Raw genomic sequence first — 18,079 nt, 5'->3', positions numbered from 1 at the left:
TATCCTGCCCTCTGTGCAAATCAGCTTCCCCATACCTAGAAAAAAGACTAGACACTAAAAGTATCTTGGAGTGAGGCAGGGGGAAGAGGAAGACCATCTTAAACAAGGCACTGATGTAGCTGGATAGGATGGCTTTAGAGGGAGCTAAATATCATAACCTGAATAGCTGCCTATTTCATCCAAACACGTTGAGAAGAGTGATGAATCCAATTAGCAACAGTGAAATATATTCTCAGAAGGAGCAGGAATGTCGTGGCCTGCCCAATCCATGGCTTTTATCCATGGCACAGTGAAAAGTCACTGTTTGTTTTTGTCATTTTAAAAAAATCAATCAGTATGTATATTTGGAGGAGTTATAGCCACACAGGCAAAAACGGACACTTCTGTGTCAGAGCTTGTGCTTTTGATTGTATAGCAGATAGGCAGTGGCCTGGAACATTTTGGCATCTAATACATCTGCCGCTTGCCTAAATTTACAAGCAAATGAAATCTGTAAGGGTACTACAAGGAATTCTGAGTGGATCCTGTTCCCTCTGCTATAAGGTCATTATGCAGAATAAAATTAGAAAGCTTCAGGTAACAGCTGATCTCGCTAGAACACACAAGTTCTATATTCTATATAAGCTGAAGGACATCCCCCTATTTATTCTCCACGTTGTCTGTGGGATAAAAAATGTAATAAAGTGTGTAACCTAGTCACACTTGACTTGCAAATATAGCTGGTTACAGCGATATACAATTCCCCCCCCCCAATGAATTTAAAGCCATTTCTTTGTACTCTAGGGGAGAGCAGCCAATATTTAGAGCGAGACACTCAGCAAGAGTCCCAGCTGGGCACATGTTGTTGTACTGCAGTGCATAATCCTGAGCACTATGATGAGAGGCTGAATAATACTGTAGGCTGGGAGATGCTACTAAACACCTCAAAATAGAACCTGGTGGGGAAAATATTAAGACTAAAATACTGATGATTGGGAATTAACCTTGGGTATTATCTCTGTTAAACTGACAGTAGGCATGTGTATTTTAATGTAAACTGTTCAAGAGAGTCATCAAAACACAGGGCCTTTACGGATGGGAATGAGTGAAAAGGTGGTGCTCACCGGAGTTTGGAGCACATGAATAAAAGGATTAAGGATCCACTCCCGCAATGAGTTCTGCTTGAGGGTAGGGGTCAGTCCTTGCAGGATTAGGGCCTAAACTTGTAATACAATGGGTGAATCTCAAAAGATTCATTTTGGATAAAGAACTGACTATAAGAAGTGTGAGGGAACATGGAAATTAAAAATAATAGGATGTCATTAGTGAAATATTTTTAAACCTAAAAATAGTTTGCTTCAAGTTCTAGCAAAGATTCAAGTTGATTATTATACTGTTTTCTCCAAGTCTGACCCCAGTGTCCCGTTCTGACACCCACCTTGCACCTCTGCAGATGGCCAGGGCTTGCAGGTTAGCTAGGAGGAGAGATCACTGACATTGAGTCTGGGTATATTCTAAGTGTTACTTATCAGTTACACACATGGACCAGTCTTGGAGAGAGGGTCACAGAGTTTCAGCTCAGGAAGCTTCAGGACAGTCAGAGTTGCTAGTGGGAATTTACATTGGGTACCTCTTACTGGACCTGCAAGAAGGAGCAAGATGTGCCTGCAGCTTGCATGTGCTGCAATTATGTTGCTGCAGAAACACATGCCTGGCCATGATACCAAGCGCTCTGATGCCAGTAATGTGCTGGCTTGACATTAGCAAATCCTCCAGTCTAGCACACTCTTGAGCACGAGGTATGGAATCTTGCTCTGTTGCTACACAAATGGTCTCCTCCTTACCCCACTAGTGAACTCTAACAGCATTTGATCCCCTATATGTCATTAAAACTTCACAATTAAAAAAAAATCCTTGGAATCCATGTCACATTCCATATTGGACCAAGGCTGTAAGCTCCTCTAGGAAGGGACTGCCTTCATTTTGTGAGTTGTACAATACCAAGCATATTGTCAGCACTTAAATAATAATAAACATAGGAAAGAAGATGAGACCATGTTTTCTTATGAAACTAACTTACTGATGCCACTACCAGAAAGTTAACACTTAAGTGAGATGCAGCTTGGGAAATCATTCACCATAAATCAGATCAAATAACAACTGACAACCCTGCTGATTTCATGCTGTCCTACGGAGGTGCTGCCAGGGCAACTCATGAAGGTGGCATTCAGCAACCAGCTGGAGACCCTGACAGTTCCAAAAAAATTTATTCCTATAAATTGAAATCCAATCAGGAGACATATTCCAGGAACTAAAGTGACTTGATTCAACTTGCTAGGGACATTACCAGATTCACTCGTAAAGAGGTCATAAGGGAACTGTTCAAAGACTGCCAGATTCCAAAAATGATGAAAAATGTGATTGTTTCTTAACTTTTATTTGAAGATGTTTGGGGGAATTAAAAGGTGGTTTTCAGATAGATTTAGCTAAAAAAAAAACAGTAAATGTATAAATGCTGTATAAGTGGAAGAGAGATCCAAAGCCAGCTTAATTTCATAGATTCATAGACTCTAGGACTGGAAGAGACCTCGAGAGGTCATCGAGTCCAGTCCCCTGCCCTCATGGCAGGACCAAATACTATCTAGACCATCCCTGATAGACATTTATCTAACCTACTCTTAAATATCTCCAGAGATGCAGATTCCACAACCTCCCTAGGCAATCTATTCCGGTGTTTAACTACCCTGACAGTTAGGAACTTTTTCCTAATGTCCAACCTAAATCTCCCTTGCTGCAGTTTAAGCCCATTGCTTTTTGTTCTATCATTAGAGGCTAAGGTGAACAAGTTTTCTCCCTCCTCCTGATGACACCCTTTTAGATACCTGAAAACTGTTATCATGTCCCCTCTCAGTCTTCTCTTTTCCAAACTAAATAAACCCAATTCTTTCAGCCTTCCTTCATAGGTCATGTTCTCAAGACCTTTAATCATTCTTGTTGCTCTTCTATGGACCCTCTCCAATTTCTCCACATCTTTCTTGAAATGCGGTGCCCAGAACTGGACACAATACTCCAGTTGAGGCCTAACCAGCACAGAGAAGAGCGGAAGAATGACTTCTCGTGTCTTGTTTACAACACACCTGTTAATGCATCCCAGAATCACTTTTGCTTTTTTTGCAACAGTATCACACTGTTAACTCATATTTAGCTTGTGGTCCACTATGATCCCTAGATCTCTTTCTGCCATACTCCTTCCTAGACAGTCTCTTCCCATTCTGTATGTGTGAAACTGATTGTTCCTTCCTAAGTGGAGCGCTTTGCATTTGTCTTTATTGAACTTCATCCGGTTTACCTCAGACCATTTCTCCAATTTGTCCAGATCATTTTGAATTTTGACCCTGTCCTCCAAAGCAGTTGCAATCCCTCCCAGTTTGGTATCGTCTGCAAGCTTAATAAGTGTACTTTCTATGCCAACATCTAAGTCGTTGATGAAGATATTGAGCTGGTCCCAAAACAGACCCCTGCAGAACCCCACTTGTTATACCTTTCCAGCAGGATTGGGAGCCATTAATAACTACTCTCTGAGTACGGTTATCCAGCCAGTTATGCACCCACCTTATAGTAGCCCCATCTATATTGTATTTGCCTAGTTTATCGATAAGGATATCATGCGAGACCGTATCAAATGCCTTACTAAAGTCTAGGTATACCACTTCCACCGCTTCTCCCTTATCCACAAGACTCGTTATCCTATCAAAGAAAGCCATCAGATTGGTTTGACACGATTTGTTCTTTACAAATCCATGCTGGCTATTCCCTATCACCTTACTACCTTCCAAGTGTTTGCAGATGATTTCTTTAATTACTTGCTCCATTATCTTCCCTGGCACAGAAGTTAAACTAACTGGTCTGTAGTTTCCTGGGTTGTTTTTATTTCCCTTTTTATAGATGGGCACTATATTTGCCCTTTTCCAGTCTTCTGGAATCTCTCCCGTCTCCCATGACTTTCCAAAGATAATAGCTAGAGGCTCAGATGCCTCCTCTATTAACTCCTTGAGTATTCTAGGATGCATTTCATCAGGCCCTGGTGACTTGCAGGCATCTAACTTTTCTAAGTGATTTTTAACTTGCTCTTTTTTTATTTTATCTTCTAAACCTACCCCCTTCCCATAAGCATTCACTTTATTAGACATTCCTTCAAACTTCTCAGTGAAGACCTTAACAAAGAAGTCATTAAGCATCTCTGCCATTTCCAAGTTTCCTGTTACTGTTTCTCCCTCCTCACTGAGCAGTGGGCCTACCCTGTCCTTGATCTTCTTCTTGCTTCTAATGTATTGATAAAAAGTCTTCTTGTTTCTCTTTATTCCCATAGCTAGTTTGAGCTCATTTTGTGCCTTTGCCTTTCTAATCTTGACCCTGCATTCCTATGTTGTTTGCCTATATTCATCCTTTGTAATCTGACCTAGTTTCCATTTTTTATATGACTCCTTTTTATTTTGTAGGTCATGCAAGATCTCGTGGTTAAGCCAAGGTGGTCTTTTGCCACATTTTCTATCTTTCAGAGGACAATTAATTAATGTTATGGACAAGACTGATTTAAAAAAAAAACAACTTCCAAAAAAGGAGAAATATTGTAGCATGCAGGGCATTAGACCAACATATCAGAGGAATATGGTTACCTACAAGGAATAGCTAATTGCACTTATCCATAAATGCACTTGCCTACATAAGGTTCTGCTTAACGTTCATGATCACACAACATATTTGTTGTTCATAACAGAGAACCATGTTGTCCCTTCTGCTTGCTATGCCCTCTTAGGGTCTGGAAGCACCATGAGTGAGTTTGCGCTTGCAGTCTTCCCTCCATTTTGTCCTTTAGGGGCAGGATTCCTCCTCCCCACACACACTTCTGTGGAAGCACTAGGTATTTAGCCTCTAAAATCAGATTCCAAAGATCCCTCATTAACATGGGGTTGGAGGAGAACTGATGCTTTGAAGGGTTGCAATCCCCTTTGCCCTCTTTCTCCCGGCTGCAGAGATTGAACCGACTGAGGGGCTTCTCTGGAATGGGATGAAAAGAGTGATGATGTAGCATTCTTCTCTTCCCCTCTGTCCACATCTGCCTACAGGTTTCTATTTCTTTTGCCTCAAATGGTGAAGGGGACAGTATGGCTGTCACTCTTCAGTCCAGGTTTGTGATTTTCAGTAGCTCTTCAGAGTTAGTTGTCCTTTGTCAGGATCCTTGATGAAGTGACTGACTGAAGCCCAGCCCAATCCAGCCCAGCCTAGGTCCATTTTCAGTAGAGGTGAGAAGAGCTCAGAAAATCTCACCTTCGTCTTGCTATGGAAACTGATTTCCAGACTCATAAGTTCTAGTCTCAGTAATGCTACTTATTAATTTCAGTGCTAACTTGATGTCTCAGCATTTTAGCCCAACCTGACTCTCAGCATTAATAATTATTGTTATTTAATAGACCATCTTAGTTGTTTTGGGCTATCTATAATACCCTGCATTGACTTGCATCTGTTTTTTCAGCGCATACATCAATAGCCTTAGAGAGATTCCCCCAGTTTTAAAGAGGCAGGTATTATGACAATTCTTTACTTACTCATCATTCTAATTCCCAATTACTTAAGAGGCATGAAACAATTCCAACTGCTAAAACATGTAGGAATCAGTCAGCTGGAGACAACTCAGCTGGTCCACCTACTTGGAATCAAAATAAGATTGACAATTTGAAACCAATATCCTTTTAGTCCTCAGATGAAAGTGATTTCAAGTTGTTTTCTCTGAATGTGTCCTCCTATTTTTATAGATAAAATGGCATTTCCCCCATTCAGTGTAAGTCTGTGTGGAACTCTGTTCTTTTTCCATGGTAGTTCTCCCAGCCAGACATTATTTTTAATAATAAGAAAAATAATATCAATTAGGGTGACCAGATGTCCCAATTTTATACGGACAGTCCTGATATTCGGGGCCTTGTTTTATACAGGTGCCTATTACCCTCCACCCACATTCTGATTGTTCACATTGCTATCTGGTCACCCTAATATGAACAATCAGAATCAGTGAGTCTGATTCACTTCTTGCTTATGCCTAGAACTAATCAAAAGTTATTAGTAATATATACCATATATTTGTAATTTATATATAACAAAAATGGCTTTTTGACTAAGCAGCAAGTGAGGGAAATTTCCAGTTTCATCAAAACAAAATATATTTTCTCCTAAATTTTTAAAAGTAAATACATTTTTTCAACTAGCTGTACTTCCCCCATTGGAAATCTGGAGTAACTCCATAGTCGTCAATGTAAAAACTATATAAGCAAGAAGAATATAAGACACTTTGTGGTTAGGGTCCTTGGCTGGGAATCAAGAGTACTGGGTTCAGTTCCCAACTCTGCTATTGGTCTGCTGAGTGATCGAAGGCAAGTCACTTCCCTCCCCGTGCCTCAGTTTCCCCATGATACCTCCTTTGTAAAGCACTTGGATCGGTGAAAAGCATTATAGAAGATCTAGGTATTAATAATATTATGTTCATTACAAAGTGATTCACAAACAGTGAAATGCTGTTGCAAATGCTTAATTTTATATTTTATAATTTAAAACATTATTTCCACATCTCATTGCAGATTTAGTGATACTGCATGAATTGATGTGAAATGATATGGAAACAGTTATTGACACCCACAATGACAACTACTGATACCCACAATTACTTAACAGATTTTTTTCTTGATAAATAGATGACAGGAAAGCCATCAAAACTAAAGAGCGTCATGATATCCCAACCGCTTCCACTATCTGGAACTCACTGACAGATGAGCTGGAAATGCAATAATGGGAACTGCAATATCTAATTGACTTTTAATGAATAAAAATGTAATTTAGAAAACAGAGTAGGCAGTATTCCTAAGAACAATGACTATTAGGACTTCAAAGAACTACTGCATGTTTTAACTTTAAAGGGAATTAACGGCTTGAAACAAGAAGCGGAAAATGCAAGAGTTTAGTGCTTGTTATGGTTTAATGGTATTTGGTAGTTCTTCCACTGTTTTAAAAATTATCATTCTTCCACCTTTGTGGTAGTCTGAAATGTGAATATTAATTTTAGGATTAATTTCTATGAAGGTTCAGTTATTTTGAACTATTTTACCTGCCAGTGACTTATGATTTCACAAGGATTCTTTGGTGACTCAAAAAGGCAAAACATATTTCTTGGAAGCAGTCCACTTGGGAATATGTCTAGACTAGGTGTTTAAAAGTGATTTTATGACGACATCCTAATGAACCCATTTTCAACATAAACACAACCTATTTTTTAGACTAGGAAGGACCAGCGTGTGTGTGAAGGAAGGGTGAAAGGGAAAGGAAAGTGAATGTTTGTGTTTCTGATGTTCAGGATAAGAGAAGAAAGGGTTTTAAAGACAAACTGAGTTCAGGGTGCTCAGTGCCTGGGAGGTGTGTGCTCCAAGTTGGTGTTTATGCATTATTGTGAAAGTAGAAGAGATTTTCCCCCAGTTCACTCTAGTAGTCAAGCAGGGCATTTTACATTTTGAAGAGCTACTTTTCCTTATGAACCCAAAGGACATGACTATCTCTGTATATCAGTTATTTTTTCTCTTCCTGTTCTGAGAGCAGAAATTGAGGCTTCCTTCTGCTCTCAGTAACACCAGTGCAAGTCTGGAGTAACTTCTATGATATCATATCAATGGGGCTATATTTCTGAAATGAGCTGTTGACAATGGACAAAGACACTACCATAGCTGTCTGCACATTTTGTAGGAAGTAAGACAAAGAGGAACTATTGCAACTATCATCCATTATTTGTGTTACAATAACAGCTAAAAGCCTTATCAAGACTCGTTCCCCACTGTGCTGTATATATCAGAACACACAGTAAGAGACAGTTCCTGCCTCAAAGAACTTTCAGTCTTAGTGCTTGGGTCCAGCAGAAGTGAATTGCCTAGTTGCAAGCTTTATAAAGTATCACAGTCTGATTTGGATTAGTAAAGGGACCAGACTTGGCTCTCAGCTAGTATTGTCTCTTCCTCTAGCACAACTTTGTGATTTCATTTAAGAAAACTCTAGCTGTGAGTAGCACTTCTGATGTAATTTACTTAATTCAGGTTGCAGGACCCTTCACCCCCCTGCCCCATTTTCATTTATTTTCACCCAAAACCAACATGACATTAGTTAAATTTACCCAATGCAGACAATAAACAAAATCTTTTTATGGTCCGATCCTCTTCAGTATGTGCAGTTTTATCCATTCTTATTTCATTCTCTTGCCGTGACCACTGAAGTGAACTGGGATTTCAGCATGAATCAAAAATATCATTAATTTCCCCCTGCTGCCTCTTAAAATTTGCTGGAAAGATGTTTTCACCCCCAACCCTATGTGGCATACTCAGATTAAATAATATGGATATTCTTTTATATACACCGGAGAGCCATTTTTCTGATTTCACTTAAGAAAAATGGTCAGAAGCCATCTTCTGTGACCATTTTTTCCTCTGTTTAATTTCTAAGTGAATTTAGTGCTCATGAAAGATGTCATATTAACAGCATTGCAAATTGAAGTCCTCCACCCACAGAATAGTACAATATGGGCAGCATGCAAATGTCCCATGCCCTACACTCACCATCTCATCAATATGTCTCAACTAGAGCTAGAGGAATTATTTCCAATGAATGATTTATCTGGCAAATTTCACCTTTTTTTTTTCTGGTCACAAATTGCCCAAGCTGACCATGAGTTATCTTGAATTTATTCTAAATTATATTTTGAATGTATTGGAAATTATCCACTGAATGATTTCTGGGGAATAACTCTGGAGATTATGATCTGTTCATTGAGAGTATTTGATAGTCGAGACTTACTGATTAGACACATAAGTCTAATAAATCAAGAGTTATGAATCCAAACATTTGCAAGAATTGAAATTCACAGTTAAGGTACAAAAACATACCTTAACTCTGCCCCTAGGGCAATGCTCTCAGAAAATCCAAAACTCGGACTGTTTTATCCATAACAGTTTCATCTTATCAGTCACAGGGAAACTACACTGCTTTATTCTTAAAGTTCAGCTACAAAGATATTTTGAGTTTGTTCTTTTTTTTTGGCTGATGAGATATGCAGGCTGTGAAGACCAAATTCTCGAACTGAGAGCTGTTACAGACCTGTATTCTGTGTGGGCTGAGCACAGAGGAGGACATCTAATGCACACTGACCAGTTGGTTACACTAACATATAACAACAGTTAAAGACATTCAGAAAGCTTTTATCCCCTTTAATCATGCAAGCCTCATTCATATTCCACAGAAAAACTCCACCTTACTCATTTCTGATTAGAAAATAGGATACTGAAGGAAAATCATTCCCCACAGAATCTAAAGCTCCTCTCTTAGGCCAGTGTTATGGCTCCTTTGTGCCAATGATTTGGATCAAGAGCTGAGGATTGGCCAAGTAACTCAGCTTCTGTTCACTTTGGTTACTCAAAGGCATGTATGGATTCATTATTCTTATTGTTTCAAAACTTTCTTAGAACTTCCCATATGCAAATAAATGTTGACAAAAAAATTGGCATTTGTTTTGCTTATTTTTTTTTAATCTGATTGCATTTGGGGGTTTGATTTTCCCTGTCTTGCATCTTCACCTTTGCAAAGTGAACGCAATCTGAGTACAAATTAATACCAAATCAGAATGTGTGTGTGTGGCATACATTCATGCAACCCCATAGCTTAGGACAACTGACTGCAAAACACACATGAATAGAATTAATTTAGGGACTATTTATCGTACAGATCTGAATCAATTCTAGATTTAAACACTCCTGAATTCTGGAGTAATTGACTCTAGATCAGAATTTATGGCTTGATCCTGCAAGGTGCTGAGTACTGTTGCTGATCCTGCAAAGCACTTAAGCATGTGCTTAACTTTAAACACCTGAGCAGCCCCAATGGGGACTGAAGTTAAACTTACGCTTAAACACTTTGCAGGATCAGGGTCAGAGTGCTCAGCACCTTGTAGCTGGCTGCCCCTTACTCTATCTATATTAAATGTCAAAGGAAAACCCTAGATCAAATCAGCAGTTGCAGCTTAGGCCATTTCTAAAAATGAAGTGATACCTGAACATCCACCACGGATTGAAGAGCAGGTTATATTGGGATCTCAGTAACTTCTTACCCTCACGTAACCAGACTACAATGTTCAAGAGTGCAACTGGAACTGCTGTTTGTATGCATTTGACTGAATGATCACCTAGCAATGAATGTGCCTTCCCACCACACACATAGGACAGGAGTGTTTGGCAAGTCTCAAACTTGTGAAAAGTGGTGCTGCCTTCATATTGCATTTCATATTTATGATCCCCCTTAGCACTTATAGATCTTTGTCTTCAAAGTACCGTGTGAATAACTAATTAAATAAATGGATTTTTTATTTCCGTTAACAAGCAGAGCAAAAGTACTTTCTAAGTGATAGGGCACTTCTAAGTTCCTGCTTCAGCAGGGAGGAGGACTGGACTAAAATGAGAGGCTAGTGGTTGGAAGATACACGCTTGGAGTGCTTGCTTGCAGATAGGCCTGGTGTTTAAGGTGCTTTAGGAGTTATACAGATATTTCCTAAACATTCCCTGACAAGGCCCCCAAGTGTAATTTGCTCTCATATTTCTGCAAGGCAGCCAAATCTGAAACTCTCTGTTGCTGGACCATCTCCAAATAGGCAAAGGAGTGCATTGGTAACAATACATTTTAAAAGCTTATTTAGTGTAGTGTGTGTCATACAGCTTCCTTTGTCTTTGGTTTGAATTGTGTTTCATGATCTCACAATTTAGCAGGAGTTTCAGTAAATCTATGGCCCTAACTCATAAGCTTGACATCTGTGTTTTGTCTTTATCCAGCGATGAATGCAAAGTGAGGATTTTTTGCAAATGTAAAAATTTATGCGGAGCTAGTTAGTATGTCTATGTTTTTTGCCACCCCAAGCAAAAAAAAAGGTTGGCTGCCCCCCACCCCAGCCCTGGGCTCTCACCCCCACCTGAACCCCCTGCCGCCCCAGCGCTGGGCTCTCTCTTCTCCCCCACCCCGGCACCCCCTGCTGGCCCAGCGCAGGGCTTCCCCCCACCAGTGCTGACTCTGCCTGCTCCCTCCTCACCTCCAGCCAGGCCAGCGCTGGCAGGGTCAGGGTAAGCAGCGGGGCTCCTGGGCCATGCCTCAGCCCAGGGTCCCTCCAGCCAGGGCTCCCACCTCCAGGACCAGCCAGGATCCAGAAGGGCCGAGCCAGGAGACTGTCCCAGCAGGGTAGCCCCAGAGGGAGCAGAGCCCCAGAGAGCGGGACACAGGCCCCGCACGGCAGCGCCCAACCCTCTATGGTCCCACTGCTGCTGCTGCTTCTGGCCGCCCTGCCATAGTCCCTGGGCGGCTCAGGCCACTTTGCCCAGCCCCAGCTGCGGCACTGGGGGGAGGCACCCTACAGCACCTGCTGGCAGCTCCATGCGCCCTGCGGGGCAGCCCCCAGCCCAAGTGTCCCCTGCTCAGAGCCTGCCCGGCCCTGCCACAAGGTGCGGCACTGCTCTCCTGCAGCATGAACTGCAGTGCCCCCTGTGTAGACACGCTGCTGCTGCTGCCAGGGGCAGCTCTAGGCTTTTGCCACTGGAAGCAAAAAGGAAAAAAAGATGGCCAGAATGCTGCCCTTGAAAATGTGCCGCCCCAAGCACATTCTTGGTTTGCTGGTGCCTAGAGCCGGCCCTGGAGCTCCACATAGCAAAGATGCACATTTTGTAAGTGCTTTGCTTAAAATTTCACGTGTCATTTGGGACCTAGCACCTTATATCTGCTTTGCATATTTTCCTTTCTTTGATTAGTCTGTTAAGCTTTGACTCTTCTGCCAACTGTAGCACAGTTATCAGAAAACTAGGCAACGCTTCCCAATAAGAGCAAAGCACTATCACTTCCTTGGGCAATTGCTATCATACAAGTCATTATTAAAGAATGACAGGGTTAGCACGTCCAATATGTGACTTTTCTATTTTTTTCTGGATCAGTTTTCAAACTCTGTGTAATTTTTTGACAATAGTTCTGTGTTCCCAACAAACATTTCAATACTCTTTTTACTGGTACAAAAACATCAGTGCCAGCAACCCTAGTATAACAAATATGTCGGAGATGGAGGGTAAGAAATCATTGAAGCTGAAGAGTAGTGTACCCCAGAAGCAATCCATTGAAATCAATGGCATTACTTGTGTAGTAAGGTATCATTAACCAGAGTAAAGGCGGCAGAAACCAGCCCTCAGCAGGAAAGGAGATTTCAGTTACATAAACAACAATGTGGAGGGAAAACAAGTTTAAAGAGAATACAAAATAACTCAACAGTATCCATTTAAGTCCTTAAACTTTTTATGAAGATGCAATATGCAATTGTTTAAGAAAACCCTTGTTTTAAGTCATTTATATTTCTATGGAGCTTTTAATACTGAAGGAGAGCACAGAAAGCCCTACAGACTTAGCCAACTGCTATAAAATATATAAGCAGAGGTTACTCTCCACCCACCACTGAAATGCAGCCAATGCTGGGGCAAAATACAGCAGCTGCTTAATGGTGCATAGATAGTGCTGCTATCTAGCATTTGAGGACAAGTTAAAAATAAGAACTGCAGAATGTCAGACATTTTAGAAAGGCAGATTGATTATTTAATCAGATTTTAATTTTGGACAATGCATCAGAGTGGATTGCTTCTCTGTATGGACTCATGACTACAAGGTGTTGAGCACTTCTCCATCAAGCAAAGCACTTAGTCAATGGGACTCTGACACATATGTGTAAAATTCAGTGTTGTGCTGGATCAGGGCCACAGTGCTCAGCACCTTGCACGATCAAGCACTATCTGTAAAATCTTTTGCATGTATACCCCTGGAAAGTAACATTTTTAATTTCTCTTTTCTTCCCTTTCTCCTGTCATTGCATTTGTATTTTTTGACCTGCCATCCCCAGTTTTCCTGACTTTTCTGAACAGTAACTGTGACTTTGCTGTGAGAACTCTGAAACTCATTAATGGAAAAGCCTTGGCTTTAAGCAAATGTCACATCACATTAGCGTAATTCCTAAGACTCTGCAGCCAGCTCCTAGCTCACACTGTTCATTTAGACAGAGCTCAAAACACCTCCTTGCTGCATCATAAAGATGTTCAAATGATGCTGATTATTTTTGTCTGCATCTGTTTTGATTGATTACTCAGGCAATTATTAGTATTCCACACACAGCAGGAGCTTTTTTCTGCAGTAAAGGACTGTATAAAAAAAAAAAAGAAACCCAGAAGTAGTATCATAGGGAAAATAACCTGGAGGGTGTTAAAATGAGGGAAAAAATGGCACCATAATTAGATGCTGTGTATGTGTACTGTACATGCGTATTACATTATTTTTTGCTAGGGCTGTGGCATAGGACTTGGCAGGAATCCAAGGGTCCAGTCTAATGACCACTGAAATGAATGGGACCCTTTCCTTTGGTTTCAAAAGGCTTTGGATCAGGGCAAGAGGAGAGTACTGACCAATGGCATCTGGATGTAATGCTGCCATCTCCTTTATAAATGAATGTTGCATTAAAATCATGTTAATCCTTTATCAGAAATGGCCCAATATATTAGTGATGCTGCAGTGTTTTGCAGAGATTACTATAGAGTAATGTAGCAGTCTGTTCAGAAAGGTGACTTCTCAAATACAGCACTGGTAAATATCTATTCAACCACCAAATCCTGCTATCAAAGGAATATTAAGGTAATTATGGCAGAAAGTAAAAGCAAAACGTTGAAATATGATTTGTTTGCCAGATTTTCAAAAGCACTCTTGAATGTCTTTTGAAACACCAGACACTTATTTTGTCACTAAGTGGGAGATGAGCACTATTGAAATTCTAAGCCCCAAATTTCCAATGCATCAGGACACACTAAAAGTCATATACAGCTAGGTAGCTGGCAAATATAAGCCTCAGTCCTAAAATACAAACAGATAGGCCAAGCATTGTATAATAGACTAGGTAAGTGCACAATACACAAGCAGGAAATATTTAAAAAGCACTGGCTTATTGTTTTGAGCAATCAGAAATTACAGCATATTTGGGTCATTTTTTAAAACAGAAAAACATTTCTTTTAAATTAAGCTTTTATTTCCTGCCCAAGCTGAGATGTTTCTTTCTGTTACAATGGTGGGCTTGCCTGTACCTTTGAAGGCACAAAGCCATGTCAGGGTTCATGTGCTGCACAGACTAGGAGTCAGTCCCTCCCAGAGCTCCCAAGTACAGAGAAGTAGCTTGCTCCCTTGTTTAATGGCTGGGTATAGAAGTGTCCTGGTAGCCTCTAGATTTCCCACAGCTGCCTTTTCAGCCCAGAATCAGAGCCTAAGTCTTTCAGTGGAGAAAATAGTATGGTCTAGTGAACTGGTATTGCTCAGTTATTCACACCTTTGTCACCACTCAGCTGGGCTGTAACAATGGACATGAAGCCTTCAGCACTTAGGAAGCTCCAGCTATGACAGAATGCTGTAGCGCACCTCCTCAGCAACACAGGCTATTGCAAGCACTTCAAACCTGTCCTCCACTCCCAACACTGCTTCCTAAAGAATTTCTAATCAAGTTCAAGGTCTCGATCCTAAGGCACACCAGGCCCAAGCTATCTAAAATCTCCAGAATGAAGACTGTGGTCAAAAATTACACTCTCTTGCACAATGGAACTCTCTACAGTAAGCATAAAGCTCATCTGTGCAGGGACAGAGCTTCTGCTGGTATGAGACTGTCAGACAAAATCTCACAGAAGCTGTAAAGACTATCACAAATCTCACTACCTTCTGTGCTAAGTGTATGGCGTGTTTCTTTGACCCGGCCTTCTCTAGCATAAATTCATATCAACATGTATATTTAAAAACAAAACAAACCCTACCAAAATAAGACACTCCACTGCACACTCTTCTCCCTGTAAGGAGAGGATGAGAGAAGAAACAACATGTGACAAATATTAGTCACAGTGTTTAATGCTGGAACTACTGGAAGGTACTCAGATGCTGAGGTGATGAGCACAGTACAAGAACAGAAAACCTTCAAACTGGAACTCTCTGACTCCCCACATTTCAGTTCTAGATCTGCCACTGACTTGCTATATGACCCAAATAACGTAATCCTTCTGGGCCAAATAGTGCACTAACTTGATCCCCATGTAGTTCTATGGCACCAGATTCTGCTCTCAGCTGTACCCTTATAAACTCATTTGATGCTTTACATGGTGTAATGGGTGTATAAACTCCACACCAACTGGTCCAGGATTAATGAACTCTTCTAGGCTCTAGCAGCCCTGTCCTACCACACCTGCTAATTTTATGAGGCATGGCAGGAAAATTAAAAAATCAGCTCAGCCGGGAGTAGCCCTGAGAGCAGAAAAGGCCTTCTGGAATTCCAGGAGAGGGCTGCACTGAAGGTAGGAGCAGCCTGTTGAGAGAAAGAAAGGAGGCCTGAGGCTGAACCATTATTTTGGGAGTATTACGAGAGACTGGCCTGTGGGCTGAACTGAGCTATGGCCTACCAGTGGTTCTGAAGGAAGTGTGTCTTGCTATGACCTTGTGTTAGACTATTTGTGTTTGGGTTTCTTCTTGACCTTTGATAGTCCTGAGAGGCGTGGACTCCTGTGGACTCAAAGGGTGGAGTCTTATGCAACCAGACCTGTGCTGTGGCTACTTGGAGATTGAGCCCCAAAGGTTGGGTGAATTCAAAACCCTGTCATGCTCCTCAGAAGTGCTCTGGGGGACCAACCCTCTGACAGATGACTATAGCTGGGACCAGAATTTGGCCTTAAAGGGCTGCATAGAGCCTAAGTGTTTGAGCAATTTGTATCAAACCTGCTATAAGCACCTGTCTGTCATAGGAAAGTTTCTTGGTGGTGTAACTTGCACTTACTTGGCAAGGATGTGTAAGACAACTTTAGCTTGTATACCAGTAAGGTGAAAGGTGGTGTCAGGGGGTGTGACTGCCCAGTAGCACCCTCTGCTGGCTGAGTTTGACACTATAGCTCCCCTGGCTGAGTTTCCTCTTCCCCAGCGCTTTCTCTCTCGCAGGGTGCACAGGGCTCAGCCCTCTGGCTGGGTCCCTCTGAGTTCAATGTCCTTTCATTGTAAAAAGTCTCAAATAAACAAAAAGTTCTTCTGGCCTTCAGGGCTTCTCTGACACCTTCCCTCTGGGCCCTGTTCCTCCTCCTTTATGAGAAACAGGGCCCAGTTGCCTTTCTGTCTTTCCTTAGACAGGAGCCCCAGCTCTCCTCCTTGGTGCTCGGTTGTAATTTAGGCCAGCTGTAGGGCCTTAGCCAGCTTCTCCCTTAGTTGACCCCTTTTCCCATAATTACTCCTCAGATTCAGCAGGTCAGCCTTCTCCTGCTCGTCTCTGCCCTGCTATGAGGGAGGAGGCAGCATTTATTCTGGTCCCCTTTTCCCAGATTGTCCCCAATTGGTTGGGTGAGAGAGGAGTCTTCTCCCATGCACTCTGCAAGACTTTTGGTCCCAGTGATGGAGTTTCCTTCCAAACACCACTTATTCCCAGGACTGCTTCCTCTCCATCAATACTTCCTCTGCATGTGTGTGTGTCTTTTCAAAATCTTAAAGGGCCATGCCACATGATGGGGAATGGGTTAACCACTAGGCACTACTACCCTTAAGGGACAGAGTGCCCCATCTTATAGGGTAGTAGCAGGAAAAGCAACTAAAAGGACAGCCTAAGACAAAGAAGTGGGGCCTGGTGGTACCTTATGCCCTCCTGTTATGCCTGCCTTCTGACACTTCAGTGTATAATTTGAACTTGTTTTGTTATGCCAGCTTGGAGCAAGAACCTCTTCTGTACTGCTTATATCCTTTCTCTGACCAGCTATCGCCCACCATGCAACCACTGACATCACTGCTGAAGGTAAACTTCTGTGTGTCGGTTTCCCTTTATAAAATTAGGATAATAACCAATTTATCCCCTTCACGGAGTGGTAGGAGGTCTAATTTGGTGGAATTGAAAATGCAGAACACTAAGTATTATGATTATTGGACTCTTAGACCTGGGGCTGGTTGAAAATTTTCCGTCAGCTCTTTTCATTGGAAACTTGATTGTTATTTAAATGAAAACATACATTTGGTGAATCTGCTGTCCTCAACACTTCCAGTTTTTCATCAGAAAATCAGTAACCTGAAACCTGAATCTCTCAACACACACACCCCTCCCAAAATGTTTTTTTTTTTTTGACAAAAAGTTGAAATTTTCCACAGAAAGTAATCCCTATTTTTCAACCAGCCCATGAAACCAATAAGCACTGGTATAAACCAATAAGGTGTGGTATAAACCCATATTCGCATCTTTTCTTTATGCAGTCCAGAAAGTGACAGTGCCAGGGTGATATCCCTGATAGAGTTCCATTGTCTTTAACTGGATTATACCAGGGAGGCATTTGGCCCAATAATGGTAAAATGCTAGTGAGGAATTTAGCTAATCCTATACAAGTTTAAGTGTGTTGATTTTTGTGTGTGAGATGTATGGCATGGGTTTGCATTTTAAGGGTCTCAGATGGCAATTTAGATGAGCCCTGCTCCACCAGGGAAATTCAAAAGGCCTATTATAGATTCCCCCTGACAGTGTCACCATCATGGGGTTTCTAGTCCTGGTTATTTATAACCAGGCAAAAAGAATTTGATTTTCATCCTCCTTAAGTGAGACAAAATAGGAGAAATGAACAAGACAAACAAGGTCATTTCCCTTGGATGGTTCTGTTTAGATTTCATTTTGTTCACATGAAAAGTGATCAGTGGTCTGTAGTTTTCTTGCATTGTTTATGTGAAATATAGCAGTGAAATGATTATTTTTGAGGACCCTATTGCAAACATAGTCAATCGAGACAAAAGGCAAGAAAAGACACATTCCTTTGAGAGGAAAGATTAACCTATTAGAACAAGCTAGGCTGATGCCGCATGGCCCTCCAGCTCCACAGCTAGGTACTGATATTTATTCTTGCTGGCATTAATATGACTATTAAATAACTTACTGGGGATATGCTAGAATGATATTCTTCATGCTCTTACTCTGCCATAGCTA

General features: G+C 41.3%; 1 long non-coding RNA gene across 2 annotated transcripts in view; it reads left to right on the top strand.

The window, feature by feature from the left end:
- LOC115655259 overlaps positions 1-18,079 on the top strand; it is a 386,865-nt gene that overhangs the window by 297,298 nt on the left and 71,488 nt on the right. The gene's annotated exons all lie outside the window — the stretch shown is intronic.

The sequence above is a fragment of the Gopherus evgoodei genome, chromosome 7 (assembly GCF_007399415.2).
Source record: "Gopherus evgoodei ecotype Sinaloan lineage chromosome 7, rGopEvg1_v1.p, whole genome shotgun sequence".
Lineage (NCBI taxonomy): Eukaryota > Metazoa > Chordata > Testudines > Testudinidae > Gopherus > Gopherus evgoodei.
The sequence above is the reverse complement of the archived record's forward strand: the minus strand, read 5'-3'. Positions and strand labels throughout refer to the sequence as shown.